The sequence below is a fragment of the Nycticebus coucang genome, chromosome 19, assembly GCF_027406575.1.
Source record: "Nycticebus coucang isolate mNycCou1 chromosome 19, mNycCou1.pri, whole genome shotgun sequence".
Taxonomy (NCBI): Eukaryota; Metazoa; Chordata; class Mammalia; order Primates; family Lorisidae; genus Nycticebus; species Nycticebus coucang.
In genome coordinates, this window is record NC_069798.1 from 24,596,378 (window position 1) to 24,609,372 (window position 12,995).

The window sequence follows — 12,995 nt, forward strand, 5'->3', positions numbered from 1 at the left end:
GGACGCGCCCGAGCGGTCAGGGCTGGGGTTCACTTCTTGGAAGAAGTGCCCCTGAACTCGCTCGGAGCCGTTCGGATGCTCTGGGTTTGCTGGCAGCCTTTCCACAGACAGACTCAGGGTGTTCGCTGGCTTCCTATTCCACAGCGATGAGCAAGCTGCATTTCCATACAGTTTTAAGTTTTTAAATTAAGGTCCTGCTGATTTAATGCCTCCTCCAAACGTATACGCTTAATTTCCTGTACAATGTCATTAGCAGCACAATCACACACTTTCTATCTATCTGCTGAGCAGCTCTTCTGTAACAAAGACGAGAACTGTCAGCAACATCACAAACACCCAGCCTCCTCGCCGCTGCCGGCTCCCCACCTACATGCGCTGGCTGCGAGGACGGGGCATTATTTGGAAACCCACTCGAGCCAGGTGTCCCTGTATTTTGTGCTCAATTTTCATTTCCGCTGACCAGAAGAGGACATTCTCGACAGCTTCCGTGCTGTGCAGTGTTAGTCTGCTGTTCTAACATCATACGGAAAACGTAAACGTACTTGGCGTTGGTTATCACGGCCCAGGCAGTGCTCTGGGCCTGGGGACGCGGCAGGAAAAATGATGTCCTTGTCCAGCTCATCATATGGGCACCTTAAATCTAGGTGAGGACAAATGGGGAGGTGATGTGCATGTTCAGGCAGGGAACTTATTGCTTGACACGGATCAACAGAGCACTTAAGAAACCAGTGCAGTGGGAAATCACTATGAGTCAGGGCCAACTCTGATGCTGAGCTCTTTTGCCAATGCAGGGAGAGAGGCAGAAAGAGGGAGAGGGGTGGGGGGAGGAAAAGAGAGAGAGAGAGAGAGAGAGAGAGAGATGCTAGCTCATATTTGATTTATTTGGGGTGATCTATATTTCTCACTTCATTTTGTTTTAAATATCCTTTCTTTTTCTCAGAAAGCACTTTTGCTGGCTTATGTAAATAAAAAGAATTGAACAGGCCCGGCTTTGAGATCTGTAACACAGTTTCTGAAAGAGCAAGTCAGATCACTTATGCTTCTTACCAAAAGATTTTAGGACTTTTGATGCTTTAATTAACGTATTTATTTATTTTTTACTGTAAAGAGTCATTGTTTTTTTACGTACATCCACACGGGAGAAGGTGTCAGAAGGTAAATGGCTGATTTGGGGGATAATGCAGAAGTTTGTGTGTGTGTGTGTGGGGGGGGGGGCAGGTGTTTGTGTGGTCCGTGAATCCAGGGCAGTTGGTTAGAGAGTCATTTCAGGGAAGTCCAGTAGTTCCTCCGTCCTCAGTTTACCTCTTTGAAAAACTCTTTTAACCCTACAGATCCTGCAGGTTTCACTGCTCAGAATTCATTGGGACAGAGTATCTATTAGGTTCATGGAGCAACTAAGGTTGAACATGAGATTGGACAATTCAGTTCACGAACTTGTCCTAGAAAAAGCGCTCCATACCTCATTGCTGAGTATCACTATGGTCACCTTTGAAGTACACCCCTTGGGAAGCTATGCCCTGAGGCCAGTACCTAGTCCACCGTTCAAAGCACTTTCTCTAGGATGAGCTCTCCAACTTAATTGTCTAACCTCTTATGTTTTAGAAGTCTTTTTGTGGCTGGGTGCAGTGGTTCAGGCCTGTAATCTAAACACTCTGGGAGGCTGAGGGGGGTGGATTGTTTGAGCTGAGGAGTTCCAGACTGACCTGAGCCAGGGCAAGACCCTGTCTTTAAAAATAGCCCAGGTTTGTAGCAGGTGCTTGTAGTCCCAGCTACTCAGGTGGCTGAGGCAAAAGAATTGCTTGAGTCCAAGAGTTTGAGGTTGTTGTGAGCTATAACGCCATGGCACTCTACCGAGGGCGACAAAGTAAGTCTCTGTCTCACTTGAGAAAAAGACTTTTTTTTTTTTTAAATCAACTCATCAATGTTTGGATTATGATGCTGGTTCCAAAATACCAAAATATCAAAATACCAAAAACAAAAGTAGGCTGCCCTTTATTACATTGCTAACAAGCTGGTGCTACTCTAGTTGATGGTAATGTCCCCTGGTCAGGGTAGACTAACTCACCATTCACTGTCATCTCTACGTATCAATTCACACGAGACGGGAGTACAGGAATAGAGGCCATCTCTACAACCAACTTATTCTATGACCACCACCCTTGAAATATTTACTTTAAACTTTTGGTCAGTTCCATGCCCAAATCTTATAAATAATGAAAAACTGTATATTTTTTTTAAATCAGAAGTCCAGCTGTATAATAACTTCTGAAAACAAAATGACACTTGTTTTTTGTTCTTGCCATTCATTTGCTCTCATTCATGCAAGCAGAAATTAAGTGAAGGAAGTAATACACAATTTATTTTTAAGCTTCTTTTTCATTTGATTACCCCTATTGTTATGCTTGGTGCAAACAAATGAAACTATTGTACTAAGCTAATAAGTGAACTGTTCAAAATAAGAGAATAAAAGGCCATGGAAGTTCTTATTTAAAGGGTATGTAAAGGGTAAAGGTATTCTCATGCATTTACACATTTTTACCCCTATTTTAAAACTTAGCTTTTGCTTTATTTCTTTGTTGAGCATTTTGGTATTCTCATTCCTGAATTATTCTCTCTCTCTTTTCTTTTTTTTTTTGAATTATGATGTGAATTGAGAAGCTCTAAATATACAAAAATAACTTTTAAAAATTATTCTGAATATAAAATGCTCCCCATTTTATTCAAAAAAATCTATATTCCATCAATGTTTGAATTTTGCGAAAGACCTAATTTCTTTGACTTCTGATTAAATCTGAAGGAAAGCAAAATAAATAGGGCAAAGAACAAGAGCAAACAATCATTTAAAATGTCACTGGGTACGGTGCTTATTGATTCTCTGTTAAACAACAACAGATACATGCCTGCTCCTTTCCAGACCTTCCAGAGGTGGGCAGCTGCCTTGCCCTCGCAAGCAGGTAGTGCAGGAGGTTTGTACTCCATGTTCACAGACAGCCCAGTGTGAGTTTTTAGCGTGTCAGTCAGTGAGTTAGAGGGAAAGGGGAGAGAGAAGCTAATCAGGATGAAATGAGATTAAAGGCTGTCTAATTTTACAGCAACTGTGATCCATCAGCCACTGTGAAAGTGACAGTGGAAATGAATGATGGAGACAGACAGGTGGGGCTGTACATTTCACTGATTTATCCTCAAATGCACTGGGCCCTATTTTATTGAGTGAACATGACCGCATTTATCATGACTGTCATCCAAACCCACTTTCCTCCATTTAAAAAGGTCACTTTACTCCGAAGGAGTAGGAGAGAGGCACTTTCAAATCAGATTTGAAATCTAATAACACATGTTTATAAAGCCCTTTGCAAGAATTCTCAACTTTATTAAACAAACAGGTAGTGCTAGTGGGAAAGGCAAAAAAAGACAGAAAATTGAAAAAGGAGAAACTTTGAGTTATCTGAGAAAGCACCTTCATTTCGTCTCTAAATGAAGCAATTTGTACCATTTTTGCCTTTCCCACTCCCAGTGCCCAAAATTCTATTCTGGTCTGGGAAATTAAATTAAACATTTCCATTTAATATTTTTAATTAAGAAAGGAGGAATCAGGTGATACTATTAAATAAACTTGGAGAGGATATTAAGTCACTGTATTTACTCTGCAGAATGACGGATCATCACTGAAATACATGTTAGCAATTACAAGCGGAATCTCTGCCACCATTAACTTATCTACCTGTTAATTGTTTTCCCATCATTTTAAGGCATAAAAATTTCAGTTGCACAAGGTCTTTTACTGCCCATGTACAGTGCAATAAAATGTTCTGGAATGTTATGCATAAAATTAGTCTTTGTGTATGTGAAAAACGGACAGCCAAGCCCCCAGGGGACTTTGTGTTACTTTTCACAATAATAACCACCATCTACCAAATATTTACTGTGTGCCACACATACACATAAATTAAATATATAATTGTATTGTGGTGTTTTCCTAAATTGTGTCTCTGAAATATAATAACACCGTCTTTTGTTTTTTCCATTCATTTGCTCCCATTTACACAAGCAGAAATTAAGTGAAGGAAATAAGATATGACATTGTAAGGCTTGATCAAATATATTATATGATTCACGTATGATACTATAATACATACCAAAATACACTAATTTTATATTTACCTATATTTACTTACATCTTTCATTTAATATAACTAATTATAAAAGAGGCATGATTCATCCATTTCATTTCTGTAAGAAATACTGAGGCCTTGAGAAGTGAAGTCACTTGTTGAAGGTCAAACCCAGCTCATGAACAGCAGAGGTAGAAGCCAAACACAAGGGTATCGGGACCCCAATCCACACGCTTATCCATTTCACTCTACTGATTTTCAATAGGTATGTGCATCCAACCAGCAAGTAATTACTGACTTCCTGAGTCTTCAGTGACGGTGTAGGTATAACTTGAAATTTGTGTATAATTTTTTATATTGAATCATATTTTAAATGTATTTATTAGTTTGATATTTAAAGAAATCCTAAAATCAAGCAAATAAACATGCCTTTGTGTATAATTTTTTATACTGAATCATCTTTTAAATGTATTTACTAGTTTGAGATTTAAAGAAATTCTAAAATCAAGCAAATAAACATGCCTTTGATTTTTTTTTCTATAAATCTGGGCATTCACATAGTTGGTTTTCTTCAAGTTGGGTCCATTTGTTTGATAAAGGCAGGAAAAACTCTGAGGAAATCAGCCAGTTATGGACAGGTGGAGTCTGCAAGAAGAGGATTTTTGTGGTGGTGTTGCTTTAAACAATGAGAGCAGATTCAAAATATCTTGGTCACTGAGGCTCTTTACCTTGCTTAAGCTGGGGAGGGGCTCCTTTGCATTTACAAAGGCCTTCTGCTAGAGAGGCACACATTCCCACATTTTATGGCTAAGGAATGTAAAACCTCTCCCAGCAGAGAGTTTAAGTATCCTTTGCAACCCACCAATTTTCATGAACATCCGAACAAGAGATTTCACAGGGCTATGCCAAGAATATAGGATTGCTAAATAGATGATTACTGAATGTTTATCTTTTAGATGCAACATTTGTGAGCACTTTGATAATTTTTTTGGCCTCAAGTGAGTAAGCTTGCAAAACTGTCAAATACAAAAAAAAAAAAAAATTCTTAATTGTTTTGAAAGAGTAATTAGCATCACGGTAAAGTGCATTCTTAATAATATATATTTTTTTGAGACAGAGTCTCACTGTGTCGCCCTGGGTAGAATGCCGTGGCATCACAGGTCACAGCAACCTCAAACTCTTGGGCTTAAGGGATTCTCTTGTCTCAGCCTCCCAAGTAGCTGGGACTATAGGCACCCGTCACAACACCTGGCTATTTTTTGGTTGTAGTTGTCACTGTTATTTAGCAGGCCTGGGCTGGGCTCAAACCCGCCAGCCTCCGTGTATGTGGCCGGTGTCCTACTCACTGAGCTACAGGCATCAAGCCCTTAATAATAATTTTTTAAAAAGGGATATACAGGACCAGCAAGTCTCCATCAATTCCTAATCCTCTCCTTTCAGTTCTCTACCACAGAGGACATCACTGCTATCGTGTTCTTGGGTTTTCTTTTTTTCTTTAATTTATTTATTTATTTATTTTTTTATTAAATTATAGCTGTGTGCACTAGTATGATCATGGGGCACCATACACTTGGTTCATAGACCGTTTGACACATTTTCATCACACTAGTTAACATACACCTGCGGTGTTCTTGGGTTTTCTTCCCAGAGAGATTATATACAGTGTCCTATGGACACACTCTTCAGCATCTTGCTTTTTTTGCACTTAAAAATACATTCATGTGTTCATTAATCAAATACTTACTCTGCTGCTACTCCATGCCAGACAATGCTGTACCCACTGGAAGGCCATGGTGAATAGCAGCCAGGGATGTGCTCAGCAGGGGAAGCACATAATAAACACGTGCACAAATGAATAGGCTCTTTTCTCTCAAATGACAAATGCAGTGAAGAAAAATAAGTCAGGGTTAAAGGTGATAAAGGTGGTGAATTTTGATAGTGGTCAGGGAAGGCCTTCCTGAGTAGAAAACTGACTGAAGTGACAAAGGAGCTGCGCAGGGTGGAGGTGCAGTATGTAGCAATAGCAAATGTAAAGGCCTTGAGGCACAAGAAGAGTAGGGACAAAGAGATCTGGGATAAGGCCCAGGACAGATGAGGGCAGAGCAGTGCAGTGTTGCAGGGGGTGATCAGGAGAGAACACCGGGATTGTCTTCCACCATGTTATTTTAAGTGGCTGCACAATAGTCCACTTCATAGGCATCCCATGATTTATCCCATTCCTTTCTTATGGCCATTTATTTATTCACTCCACAAACATTCACTAGACACTCATTACGTGCAGATGCTTTGGGGGTTGCTGATAATACAGCAATGAACAAAGCAGACAGTGCCCTTGTTCTCACGGAACTTACACAAGGAAGAACATTAGCAAATAACGAAGAGGAGCACAGGCAGCTGATGAAAGACCATGTAAGAGAAACACAGTGGCGTGACGTGTGAGAGACAGAGCACTTGCTGCTTGCTTACGACTCTAGTTGGAGCTGTTGTCCAGAAGTGGGAATGAGTTGGCTAGGAGCCCAACAGCGAAGTGAGGGCCAAAGAGACACTGGATGAGGTCAAAATCAGGCCGGGGCTGGGGTGGGGGTCTTTGTGAGCCAGAGTAAGCAGTGTGGAGTTTATTCTAAGCGTGATGGAAAGGTGCTAGAGGGGGGTAAGTGGTAGAATGACATAATCTGATGTATGTTTTAAAAATATCACTCGGCTACTATTCATGTTGCGGAATAGAAGAAAGAAAAGAGGGGGATGAGGCAGGAGCCTTCTTCTGTGGTCTAGATGAGAGATGGTGCAGGCTCGGCCGGAGGGGACTCCAGGGGCGGAAAGAAAGGACATGCATGGAAGGTCGCTGCTCTCACAAGCGGTGCTATGTTGAGTGTCCTTCTAGATACGTGACACACGATATAGGAGTTTATCAGCAGCATTAACTCTTTTAAGAGAAATTCCTAGGCCAAAGAAGGGGGGCCTTTCACATTATATTGAATATCATTACACTGTACTCCTTTTTACATTTGCATCTTTGCCAGTATAATAAGTGAATAATTGTATCTAGTTACAATCTAAATCTGCATTTATTTACAATAGAAGTTGAGGATTTTCTTACATTTAAAAGCTGTCTGTATTTTTCCAGTGGATTTTGATTTCTTGATATAATTGATTATTACCTATAATTATATAATTTCTGTATTCTTTTCTAGGGAGTTCTCTAAATGGGCAAAATAATTGCTATTTTGAACCATAATATTGCTTGAATATATATTTGTGAAATATTTACCCACTAAAGCAAATTCAGATAGCAATTACATGCTGTAGAAAACAAATACAACTTGAAAGAAAGAAGCCCCACTTAAATCATATTAAATATTCTTTGCCATGGAATCCTCAAGTTTTTTAAAAAACCATTTCTTCAATTTTATAGTAAATGAAATCGAGAAATGTGAATGTTTAGAAATTTGCTAGTTAGTTTAGCCCTGCCCTTCAGTCTTTCTGCAGAGATCCAGCAGCTTGGCTAATGCATTTCTGGATTTAGAAACAGACACAGAAAAACATTCTATACGTTAGCAGGTGCTTGCTCGATATTATCATATAAATAATCCATAGAAAGGCTCTGTTAAATTTTTTTCTGTTATATTTGAGATCAATTATATCTGTAAACTACAAATAAATGGAAACTTTTGTATATTTGGCAATGATTTGATCATTATGAATGGTTAGGCCAGAAAATTAGGCCCTCTAAGAGATTTGTGTGGTCTGAATCTAGTGGAGTTGGTGGAGGTTTTGAATTAACTCAAAGTTAATTGCAGCACTTTCTCCCCAGCTCCATCATGGTCCACACACAGTGAGACAGGTCCCTATGGTCACTGGAGATGAAGTTATTTAAGCAAGTTCAGGATATATAAATCTGACAAAACATGGATGTGTGTTAGTTTTTGAAGGCTGTGCAAGAACCAAGAGAGCTTGTTTCTGCTTCATGGTTCAAAATGGTGCTTAAGGAGAGCTTTCCGGTTTCATCACTCCCACCCCTGTACAACTGTTGGGCTAAATGCTTGCTTTCACACTGCCATTTGCTATGTGATAACACAGGGTATTAAAATTGCCTGTCTTTTGTTTGTCACCCCCAAAGAAACTATGAGCTCCTTGAGGCCAGACTATGTCATCTCTACAGCTGTATGTTGAGTACAGAACCCAGCACATAGTATTGGCTTCTGGCAGCCCTGTAGCATTTATGCCTAACATAGTAATTAGGAATATTAATGAATTAATAAATGATGGTAGCACACATGAGTGAATGCTACCAAGAGAGACTGTGGGATTTAGCTTTGGAAAGTATAAAAAGAATGTGATGGATACCAGAAGATGTGAAGGTAGGAGTAAGGGAAGGAAGCAAAGAGAAGAAAAGGAGGGAGATGGGCCTCAGGTAAGGATTCCATGGGTTTTAGAGGCCACACATATGTCAGTTGTAAGCAAGTAGGTTTGTAAACTCTTCAAAGTCTAGCCATATATTTCTTTCCAGAACTACCATAGTACCTAATTGTGCCAAGGGCAAAGGTTTTCAATAAATCCTTGTTGATTTGCAGTTTTAGCTCAGAACGTTTTAACTTGGGGAAGTGCTAATAACTGGTAAGACTAAGGGGATTTAAAATAGGACTTCTATTAGCTATTCCAGCCAAATTGACCTTTGAGATCTCATTTTTGTTTTAATTAAAATATTTCCACTAACATGCTCCTAAATTATGACTGTCTTATTATATCAACTGTTTTATTTTGGACACTTCCTGGCATGCTAGTTAGAACTTAATTATCATTTCATTTTCACTTTTGGAAAGTAAAAAATCTCCAGGAATGAAAGCTGCCCTCTCTTTCAAACATGATTATTTTTTCAGTTTTATAAAGTGCCGTGTTTTTCAGAGCCACAGTCTGTTTTCAGAGACATACTGATGAAACATGTTAGCGCTTTAGGGAGTTTTTTCTTAAGTGCCAACACTGTGTCTTCTGGATCAGGTCTTCTTGAGAGAGTCAGAAATGACACTTTTTATTGTTCTACACCACAAAAGCCTCATTTAAAAAACAGTAAACCCTCTAAGTGAAATCAAGTAGTAGAGTCATACATTATTTATTTATTTTTCTTTGTTTTTTAAACTTCAGATTAATATGAGGGTACAGATGATTAGGTTACATTGTTTGCATTTGGTAGGTAAAGTCCAAGTTGTAGTTGTGCCCCTTGCCAGGAAGTGTGCCACGAACCCTAACTTTAAGCCTGTTAGGTGGGAGCACAGCAATCTTCCTCACTCCAACCTCTTTCCCTCCTCCGCCACCCCTTCCCCCCACATGACTTTAATTGGTAACATTATTTAAACATTTGAAAATAAAATCCTTGGTAAAGGCCAAGAGAATCAGGACTATTTATATCATGTAGGTGATGTGGAAATAGGATAGCAAAAATGATTGTTCAATGGTTTAAATTCCTTAGATGATGACCCCATAGTTGCTGAAATATATTGAGGCAGAAGGAGGTGAAATGAGTGTGGTCTACATGATGATGATTTATTAGAAGCATTTTCTAAGCATATTGCATGTACTCAATATTGGAGAGTGAATTCTCATGGTTCCCTTTAAAACTCATGAGGTATCGAGAGGGGAGAGACAAGATGGTGGACTGAAGCCAGCTTTCCACAGAGGCTCCCGTCCAGAAGGAGAGTTAAGGGACAGGAATTTAGTAAGTATCCTGGTGGATTTGAGCTGCACCAAGAGAGAAGGTTGAAGAATGCACATCAACACCACTGAGGCAAGCTGTGATCACAAGGATGCAAACAAAAGCAAACCGGCTCACTTCTGAATATTCTGAAGCCACACCCCTGTCTCCCTGGGTAACCAGAGGAGGCCACCAGTGAGCAAAGGATTTGCCTGACGCTGCTCACACACCAGGGAAGCTTCCAGGGCAGGGCCGAATCAGAGAGGTAATCAGACACAAACCTCCAGCAGCAAAGACACTTGAACTCAGAACAGCCTGTCTTCTGCAGGCAATTTTAGCAGAAACAGAGACAGAATCCGGCAAAGTTGTCTGTTCTGTTCTGTTAGCAATATCAATCAGGGACGGGGCTAAGCCTGAGTGAACACCTCCCCCCCACCACCTGCATCGAGCACTCAAAGATGTCAAGCCCCATCTCCTCCTGCTAGATAGTGGCAGACTGCAGGGGCCTGGCAGACTTCCTTGCAATTCAGGCAGGTGCAAACCCCTGGAGTATCTGTTCACTACAGGCAACTGGGTTAGCCATGTGCAGAGATACCAGTGACTGGGTCCAATGGAGGGGCAAAGTAGGAAAGGAGACATCAACCTTCTCAGACTGATCTATTTGCTAGGTGGCTCCTCCTGACTCCACGCAGCACTGGAGTAAGCCATATCAGAGGAGTCACCAGACCCCTGTGATGCAGTTCCCAGAGACCTCTTGAACTCTCCCACCAGAGTCAGGTGCCAATTGAGACAATCGATTTGGACCTTTTGAACTGAACTAATAGACTGAGGACTTTTCAGGCAGTGCCCTGGGTATGTGGTTGTAGGAAGGTTTGATTTTCCTTTTCCTTTTCAAATTGGTGCCAGAGGTGGGCGGGCGGGGTGACTTAATTGCTGTTTTTTCCATACAGCTGAGACTTCAAGCCAAAGTAAATGTTACAATAGGATCGAACAGAAACCAGCTGAAAACAAGACAGAACCACTTCGCCCCACCACACAAGACAGGGCCCCAGTATCTCAGGCCACAACACTGTACGGGCCCTTAATAAAGCCCCAGGGGAAAAATCAAAAGGAGTAAAATAACCATGGGGTGGAATCAGCGAAAAAACTCTGGTAACATGAATAACCAAAATAGATCAACACCCCCAAGAAAATATACGGCAGATGTGATTGAAGATCCCATTCATAAACAACTGGCTGAGATGTCAGAAATCGAATTCAGAATTTGGATTGCAGACAAGATTAATAAAGTGGAATTAGGAATCCGAGGAGAAATTCAAAAGTTGTCTCAAGAATTTAACGAATTTAAAGACAAAACCACCAAAGACTTAGACACACTGAAGCAAGAATTTACAGCCCTCAAAGATATGAAAAATACAGCAGAATCCCTCAGCAACAGAATGGAGCAAGCAGAAGAAAGGATTTCTGACATTGAAGATAAAGTCTTCGAACGCTCCCAATCTCTCAAAGAGAAGAGAAATGGAGAGCAAAAATGGATCATTCACTCAGAGAATTCTGGGATAATTCAAAGAAAATCAATATACGAATAATTGGGATTTCTGAGAATGATGATGTGGCCTCGATGGGCACAGAGGCCCTTCTGCATGAAATTATGAAAGAAAATTTTCCAGACATGCCTAGAGAATCTGAAATTCAAATAGCAGACAGCTTCAGAACCCCAGCACGATTCAACCCCAATAAGTCATGCCCCAGGCATATCATAATTAGCTTCACTAAAGTTAATATGAAAGAGAAGATTCTCAAAGCAGCCCAGTGAAAGAAAACCATTATGTACAAAGGAAAGAATATTAGAATAACTGCAGATCTCTCTGCTGAAACTTTTCAAGTCAGAAGAGGGTGGTCATCAACTTTTAATCTCCTAAAGCAAAATAACTTTAAACCCAGGATCTTGTATCCAGCTAAACTGAGTTTCATTTATGATGGAGAAATTAAATACTTCAATGACATTCAGATGTTGAAAAAATTTGCCATAAGTAAACCAGCTCTTCAGGATATTCTGAGACCTATCCTTCACAATGACCAACTGAATCCTATACCACAAAAGTAAACTCACTCAGAAACTTCGGATCAAACTCCAACTTCCACACTGGCGAAAGGATTAAAAATGTCCACTGGACCTTTGAAAAACTCGACACCCAAAATTCCACCAGACTTATCAATACTCTCCATTAATGTGAACGGCTTAAACTGTCCTCTAAAGAGGCATAGGTTAACTAACTGGATACAAAAACTCAAGCCAGATATTTGTTGCATACAAGAATCACATCCTAACTTAAAAGACAAATACAGACTCAGGGTGAAAGGATGGTCATCCATATTTCAGAAAAATGGTAATCAGAAAAAAGCAGGTGTTGCAATTTTATTTGCAGATACAGTAGGCTTTAAACCAACAAAAGTAAGGAAGGACAAGAATGGTCACTTCATATTTGTTAAGGGTAATACTCAATATGACGAGATCTCAATTATTAATATCTATGCACAAAACCAGAATGCACCTCAATTTATAAGAGAAACTCTAACAGATATGAGTAACTTGATTTCCTCTAGCTCCATAATCGTCGGAGATTTCAACACTCCTTTGGCAGTGTTGGATCGATCCTCCAGCAAGAAGCTGAGCAAAGAAATCTTAGATTTAAACCTAACCATCCAATATTTAGATTTAGCAGACATCTACAGAACATTTCATCCCAACAAAACTGAATACACATACTTCTCATCAGCCCACGTAATTTACTCCAAAATTGACCACATTTTAGGTCACAAGTCTAACCTCAGTAAATTTAAAGGAATAGAAATTATTCCTTGTATCTTCTCGGACCATCATGGAATAAAACTTGAACTGAGTAACAACAGGAATCTGCATACTCTTACAAAAACATGGAAGTTAAATAACCTTATGCTGAATGATAGCTGGGTCAGAGATGAGATTAAGAAAGAAATCGCCAATTTTTTGGAACAAAATGACAATGAAGACACAAACTATCTGAACCTCTGGGACACTGCAAAGGCAGTTCTAAGAGGGAAATTTATAGCACTGCAAGCCTTCCTCAAGAGAACGGAAAGAGAGGAAGTTAACAACTTAACGGGACATCTCAAGCAACTGGAAAAGGAAGAACAGTCCAACCCTAAACCCAGTA

The 12,995-nt window shown here is 39.9% G+C and overlaps 1 protein-coding gene across 1 annotated transcript in view; it reads right to left on the bottom strand.

Annotated features, from left to right (window-relative positions):
• The window catches only part of KLHL14 (kelch like family member 14), a 114,237-nt gene that overhangs the window by 22,763 nt on the left and 78,479 nt on the right, over positions 1 to 12,995 (bottom strand). The window lies entirely within an intron of this gene.